Here is a 6,806-nt window from a genome sequence, read left to right as displayed (position 1 = left end):
AGCAATATTTATACCTAGAAATTCGTGCAAGAAAGGAATTTCACCGGGTGACACAGGGCCTCCCTCAGAAATAGATTTTTCCTTTGTCAAAATCCCTTTATTAATTTAATGTAATAATCAGGCTTGTTTTTCAATGTTATTATTAACAACAGTTTTTGTGTGTACCCGTTACAGCACATTCTGGTAGTGCCTATAGGCTACCTAGCCTATGGTGCTCGGTCTACCATCGGTAATATGGCCGCATTGGTTGTAGGCCAATTTTTTTGATACAGTATGCATTTAAAAATGTAAAAAGTGCTTCTGATATGGTAAGTTATTCAACTCTGAACTTATTTAATTGTAATTTGTGTAATGTTTTCTATAAAAGGGCAAGGTTGGGGGTAATGACTGGTGGTCAGGAATGGATTAATCCATTTTCAGTTACTTCTTATGGGAGAAATTGATTCAGAATTCAACTAAATTGAATCTCAATGCTTCTTCTGGAACGGATTAGCGTCGAGAACCGGGGCTCTACTGTACCATCATTACAGGCTCTCTCCAAACTTATATTTGCTATTGCTGTTTTACATAGATCATAAATGTACATTTATGAGTTTTTCTCTAATGAAATTGAACCTCTTTGCATTAATGTCCTGAAATGATAAAATTCCAAACTCAATCATGTCTAAATTCATACTTGTATTTTTTTGTACCCAAGTACTGTAAACATTTTGCAAATATATTAGATTTTCTTTAATCCAATTAAGTTTTTTAGCGCCCATGATTCACAATTGTACGATATTGCTCATATGGGTGTTTGATATGCAAAATACTGTTGAAAACTTAGTAACATATTGGCAAGATTCATGCAACTGTAATACAATGCCTACGTTTCCTTTGCCACTGAACAAGGCACCCAGATAGAGGTACCTGGCTGCAAAGTTCACCGTCACTCCTTCCTCTGTTAAGTCACATTGATTATCTTCATCATTATTAATAACAAAATAACATTTACTAGTTTTATGGGTTCATGCTGTTAGTTGGAGGGTTCCTCCCCTTGGCCAAAGTGTATGGAAGGAATTCTATCCTTTTCATGTCACTCAACAGTTGGTCAATTTTGTAAGATGCTTGTTGCCTTATCATTAACTTTTGCATATCAGGATTGAAAAGAATAACAAAATTATTTCTAAGACACATGGGTTGGTCTTCCCATTAACCATGGTAAAAGGGGTCTTGCTTTTCAACTAGAATGATGGAGTATTTTGTCAGGATTTGAGGAAACTTACCAGAATCCAAGATTATTATTATTATTAAAGTAGTTTAACCAGACCACTGAGCTGACTTTCAGCTCTCATAGGGCTGGCCCGAAGGATTTGATTAAAATACTAGGTCCAGGCCTGAAGTCAAGCGCTAGGACCCAATAGATCATTCGATACAAAGATGAATGAATTAAAATGAAATTAAAAAGTGCACATCGGCACATCCTCTCATACAATAAATAAATTTACTCAGACTTCCTTAAATACATACTAAAATGGTATTTTGTTCATGAGACTTACCTGCCAGATATATATATAGCTGTATTCTCCGAAGTCCAACAGAATTTCAAAACTCGCGGCACACGCAGTGGCCGGGCAGGTGGTTAGTACCCATTCCCGCCACTGGGAGGTGGGTATCAGGAACCATTCCCATTTTCTATTCAGATTTTCTCTGTTGCCGGACTGTCAACACCTGTTGTCAGTTCCTCCGCCATTTGGATTTCGAAATTTGTTGTCACTTAAGTATTTTGGTTGTTTTTCGGTATTCGACTGGATCTGTGACTTGGCATACGCTCTTTGTGGACCGTTTTTGATTTTGCTTTTGACTTTTCTTATAATTAAGATGTCTTACCTCTAGCTATTGAGTCTGTAGCTTGGGTGAATGTAAGGTGAGGCTATCGAAGACTTTGATAGTTCCTCACACTTTATGTATGATATGTAAGGGTGTGCAATGCTCTATGATAATCGGTAATGAATGTGTGGGATTGTCTGAGGGTGAGTGGAAGAAATATGAAGCCTATATGCTTAAATTGGGCGTGATAGGCTGAGGAAATCTTCCTCTAGAGTGCATCCTTAGATGGACAGTCAGGGTTTTCTCCTACTAGTAACCCTGTAGTAAATTTTAGTACTAACCCTGTAGTTTGTTGCTGCAGAAGGTAATTCCCTGGCTCTCGTGTGAGTCAATGCGTGCTCTTGAAACTAAAGTGAATGCAATTCAAACGCATAGTGTTAGTGCTAGTGCCCTAGTGTTGTGGAGGGGGCGTCAGATCGGCCCTATAATGCCTCTAGGCCTGGACCTCTGTCGAACTCCCAGGACCAGGAGGGGGCATGTCGAAAGCCGCATGAGGGTTACGGGGCTTCCCACCGATCTGGCGTCCCTTCGGCAGGTCCTGATGACGCTACCCAGGCTGCCAGGGATCGTGCTCAGGCACGCATCCTGAAGGATTGCTTCTCGTCCTCCGACATGTCCACCCCGCCTCGGGGTTGGAGCTCTCGGTTGGACTCTCGCCCTCTTAAGAGAAGCTTAGAGGAGAGGGCGCTTCACGTCCTCTTCCTCTAGACGTTTGTACTCTTCCCGAAAGTTGCGTGGATATTCCTCTGCAGAAGAGAATGAAGTGTTTTTCGAATGATGACACTACTCGACCCCTGTCGCGCTAAGGCAAGGGCTGAGAGCTTCTTCCCCTGTGGAAGGAAGTATACGTCTCTCGCCCCTTTCCTTCTCTCAGGTTCAGCCCTTCTCCCGAGAGAGTTGCTTCTCCAACGCGTAAGATTTTGTTGGGTTTGCAACAACAGCTGGATGCTCTCATGAACCTTTCAAGATTCGAATCTGCCTGTAAGAGGTACAAACTTTCACCTTCGTCTCCTGCTTCGTCTTCCTCGTCTACTAGATGTTTTGGGGCTTCTCGTCTGTCGTCTAGAGAGAGTGTTTAGTGGCTTCCTATTCGTCTTCCCCGATTTGAGGTGTTGGACTTTTCTCTTGTCTCGCGCCAGGAGCGCGTCTTGCTCTTCGTGCGCTTCTCACGCTTCACGCGCGCCTCACCTTGACGCTTTCGGCGCGCGCCAGCCATGACGCCGCGCGCCACGCTGTGACTCTCTTCTAGTACTTGCCACGGAGCCTCTCGCGCGTCACGCCATGATGCTCCGCGCTCGCTTCGCCGTATAGCTTCAAGTCTTGTGTTGACGCCGCTCCAGTTGTTCATCATGTCGCACAACTACCCGCTTCAACATCTGATGTCCTTCTTAATTTAGCCAGTACTTGCTTCGGCAGTACATATACTAAAATTGGAACGATACAGAGAAGATTAGCATGGCCCCTGCGCAAGGATGACACGCTAATCGTGAAGCGTTCCACATTTTTATGTTTACTATCGTACTCTAGTTGACGACTTCTTCGTTCGCGGGAGTTCCCGCCACGTGTCGGCGAATCGAACTACTTTCACCACTCACTCAAGACCCGCCAGCTGCGGAAGAACATCCTCTTTCGTCACAGCCTTTGTATGAAGAGAAACTTCTTTCGTCTTCTTCTTCCTCTGATTATCAGACTCTGGCTTTTTTTTTTTAAGGATCTGTTTCCTGAGACTTTTCAACCTTCGGCTCCTCTCTCTCCACCTTCGCAGTTGTCCTTGTCTTAAGGGAGCATTTGACGAAAAAATCGAAATCAAATTTTCTGGGATATTTTATATATGGCATCATACATATCCTGACTATCTTCTCAGAAAGTTTTATTTAAAAGTTCGCCACAGTTAGGAGTTATAAACAAAACAGTAACCCTATCATAGTCAAATTACATTTTTCGTATAATGTAATGATATTGTCAGTATATCGGTGGTAATTTCCTTTTAGCTATGAAATAATAATATCTAATGCGATCTATGGCAACCCTGTGGACCTAGTATGCATCAGCAAAAGACAGGAATGCCGCAGGGCAGTCAGTGGCAGTCAGTCAGTAGCAGCTCAGAGCTTGACTAAGTAAGATGTTGCGCTGCCCAACCTGAGCCGTGTTTTGACACTCGCTTCATTTAGCTTCATTTAGCGAAGTTATATTACTTTGCAGGTCTATTTTTTGGCTTTTCATTATGTCATAAAAACATCAAACTGTGTAACAGCAAGCAAATAAATACACAGAGAAGCAAAAAATATCGTTTTTCTCAAAACTAAAGTTATCGACATTCAAACTGCATCTCCTTCATAACGATTGCACCGATCTCAATGATACAAAAAGTAAACGAAAGCTAAATATTTGCCTACAAACAAAGGGGCTTCCATGGGAAGCAACACGAGACCCACACCACGAGAAAGAGTTTTTCCCGAAGGAATGTCACTTCAAGAGAGGTAGCAAGTGACTCCTTTCATCTCAGACTCCTTTGCAACCAGGCTTCATTTTGCACAAGCCTGGAAAGAGTGAGGGGCAGACGTTTGGTCCCTCCTACTGTTAGAGAGAGGTTACTTGATTCCCTTCCTGTCTCCTCCTCCTTTGTTTTTGTTTCCCAACTGCCTTCCTGTCAAACAGAAAATTGTTTGACCTGCTCGAACAGATGTTCGAGCGGAGAGCAGTGGAACAGGTCTTGGACTCGGTGTTCCCGGGATTTTACTACAGATTGTTTCTAGTCCCAAAACTTTCAGTAGGCTGGAGACCCGTCTTGGGCGTCAACAGGTCGAACAACTTGGTCGGAAGGAAAAGTTCAAGATGGAGACCTTGCAGTCAATACTAGGAGCCCTTCATCCCGGGGATTGGATGGTATCTTTGGATCTCCAAGATACTTATCTTCACGCCCCAATTCATCCACGTTCGATGAAGTATCTCAGGTTGTCTTGGGGACTAGGCGTACCAGTTCAGGGCTCTCTGCTTTGGACTCTGCACGACGGCCATACCACGTTGAAAACACCGCTTCGTCCGATCAGCGAAGTTAAGCAACGTTGGGTCTGGTCAGTACTTGGATGGGTGACCGCCTGGGAACACCAGATGCTGTTGGCGTCACATTTTGCTCGAGGGTGTTTACATCGTCTCATGAAAAACGTTGCGATGCAGTTGCACCTGTCGCACGTCAGGATCTCACTCTACTTGGATGACTGGTTGATTCGGCATCGCCGAAGCGAAGGTATCTGGAGGACCTTCAGTTGACTCTGCAACTCGTGAAGTCCCTGGGACTTCTGGTCTGTGGAGAAGTCGCAGCTGATCCCCTCACTGTCCATTGTGTCTGGGAATTTAGATGTATTCAGCGGCTTTTATAGCGTCTCCGTCGCAAGAACGGCAACTTCTATGTACGAAAAAGTCTCGGCCTTCTTGGAAAAGGAAACATGCTAGGTGAGGGAAGGAATGAGTCTGCTGGGGACCATTTCCTCGCTGGAGAAGTTTGTTTTCTGGGGAGTCTGCATCTCAGGCCTCTTCAGTTCTTTCTGTTGGAGAACTGGCAAAGCAAGGAAGACTTGAAAGAGGAATTGAGAATTCTTCCTTATATAAAAGAGGATCTGTAGTGATGGCTCGATCCAACGAAATTGCAGAAAGGGATCTCCCTCAAGCTTCTGAACCCCAACCTAGTGTTGTTTTTCCGACGGGTCGTCAACAGGTTGGGGGGCAACACTAGAGGGAGAGGAAGTGTTAGGAACCCGGAGAGAGGAACAGGTGTCCTGGCACATCAACTTCAAAGATTTGGCGGCTATCTTTTAGCTCTCAATTCTTGAGGTCCAAGTTTGCAATCGTGTAGTTCTAGCAAACTCGGACAATACTACTTGTTCCCTGTTCAGCCTTGCAAGAGAGATTATTCTTTGAGCCTATGCTCGCAACATTTCGATTCTCACAAGTTTTGTTGCAGGGTCGAAAATGTTCGAGCAGACCTGCTCTGTTGGCGCCATCAACTCCTGCCGAAGGAATGGACCCTTCATCAGGAGGTTTGCCAAGATTTTTGGAAAATTTGGGGTCGCCATCTTGTGGATATTTTCACGACCTCAAGAACAGCGAGGCTCCCTCTATAAAGCTCATCTGTACTCGACCCTGGGGCAGTTGCGATAGATGCTCTTCCCTGGGATTGGACGGGAATAGATGTTTACGCCTTTTCCCGTTCTAAATTCTGGGAGAAGTCATACATGCAAGTTCGCGGCCTCACAAGGGGACGAGGATGACTCTCATCCCCACGTTTTGGCCTTCAACCACTGGTTCTCGGAGTTTCTCTTCTGGTTGGTAGACGTTCGAGGACCATTCCTATGAGAGCAGACCTGCTCATACAAACCCACTTCCGAGATATCTTTGAATCTCCCGCTCTGAACCTGACTGCTTTCAGACTATCGAAACTTGGTCAGAGCGAAGGGGTTTTTCTGGCCAGGTGGCACGGGCCATTGCTAGAGCCAGAAGTTCTTCATCTAAGGATATATCTAGCGAAGTGAGCAACCTTCAAAGGTTGGTGTAGAAAGAAGGGCTTTTCCTCTTCCTCTATCACTGTGAGCCAGGTTGCAGATTTTCTCCTTTACTTAAGAGAAGAAAAACTCGATATAGCAGTTCCGACTATCAAGTGTTATCGGAGCATGCTTTCGATTGTATTCAGACACAGAGGATTAGATTTGTCTGACAATAAGGACCTCCACGATCTTACGAGCTCTTTCAAGACGTCCAAGGTTCCTCAGCTAATTCCCCTGCTTGGAACTTGGACGTAGTGCTCAAGTTTTGATGTTTAGTCCTTTTGAGCCTCTCCACTCTGCATCTCTTAAGGATGTTACTCGAAAACGGCATTCCTTGCGGCTCTGGGGGCGAAGAAGAGTGAGCGAAGTTCGAGGCCGTCATGTGGGCTTCAAGGA

General features: G+C 44.7%; 1 non-coding gene and 1 pseudogene across 1 annotated transcript; both read left to right on the top strand.

The window, feature by feature from the left end:
• Nucleotides 1-3,269: 3,269 nt before the first annotated feature.
• Nucleotides 3,270-3,375, top strand: LOC136837328 (U6 spliceosomal RNA). Its single transcript, XR_010852643.1, has one exon. It is a non-coding gene; the product is annotated as a U6 spliceosomal RNA (small nuclear RNA).
• A 1,500-nt stretch (nucleotides 3,376-4,875) lies between these two features.
• On the top strand, nucleotides 4,876-4,992 carry LOC136837336 (5S ribosomal RNA; annotated as a pseudogene).
• Nucleotides 4,993-6,806: the final 1,814 nt, after the last annotated feature.

This window comes from Macrobrachium rosenbergii, chromosome 58, assembly GCF_040412425.1.
Source record: "Macrobrachium rosenbergii isolate ZJJX-2024 chromosome 58, ASM4041242v1, whole genome shotgun sequence".
Classification (NCBI taxonomy): domain Eukaryota; kingdom Metazoa; phylum Arthropoda; class Malacostraca; order Decapoda; family Palaemonidae; genus Macrobrachium; species Macrobrachium rosenbergii.
Note: the sequence above shows the minus strand (reverse complement) of the source record. Positions and strands in the feature narration are given on the sequence as shown.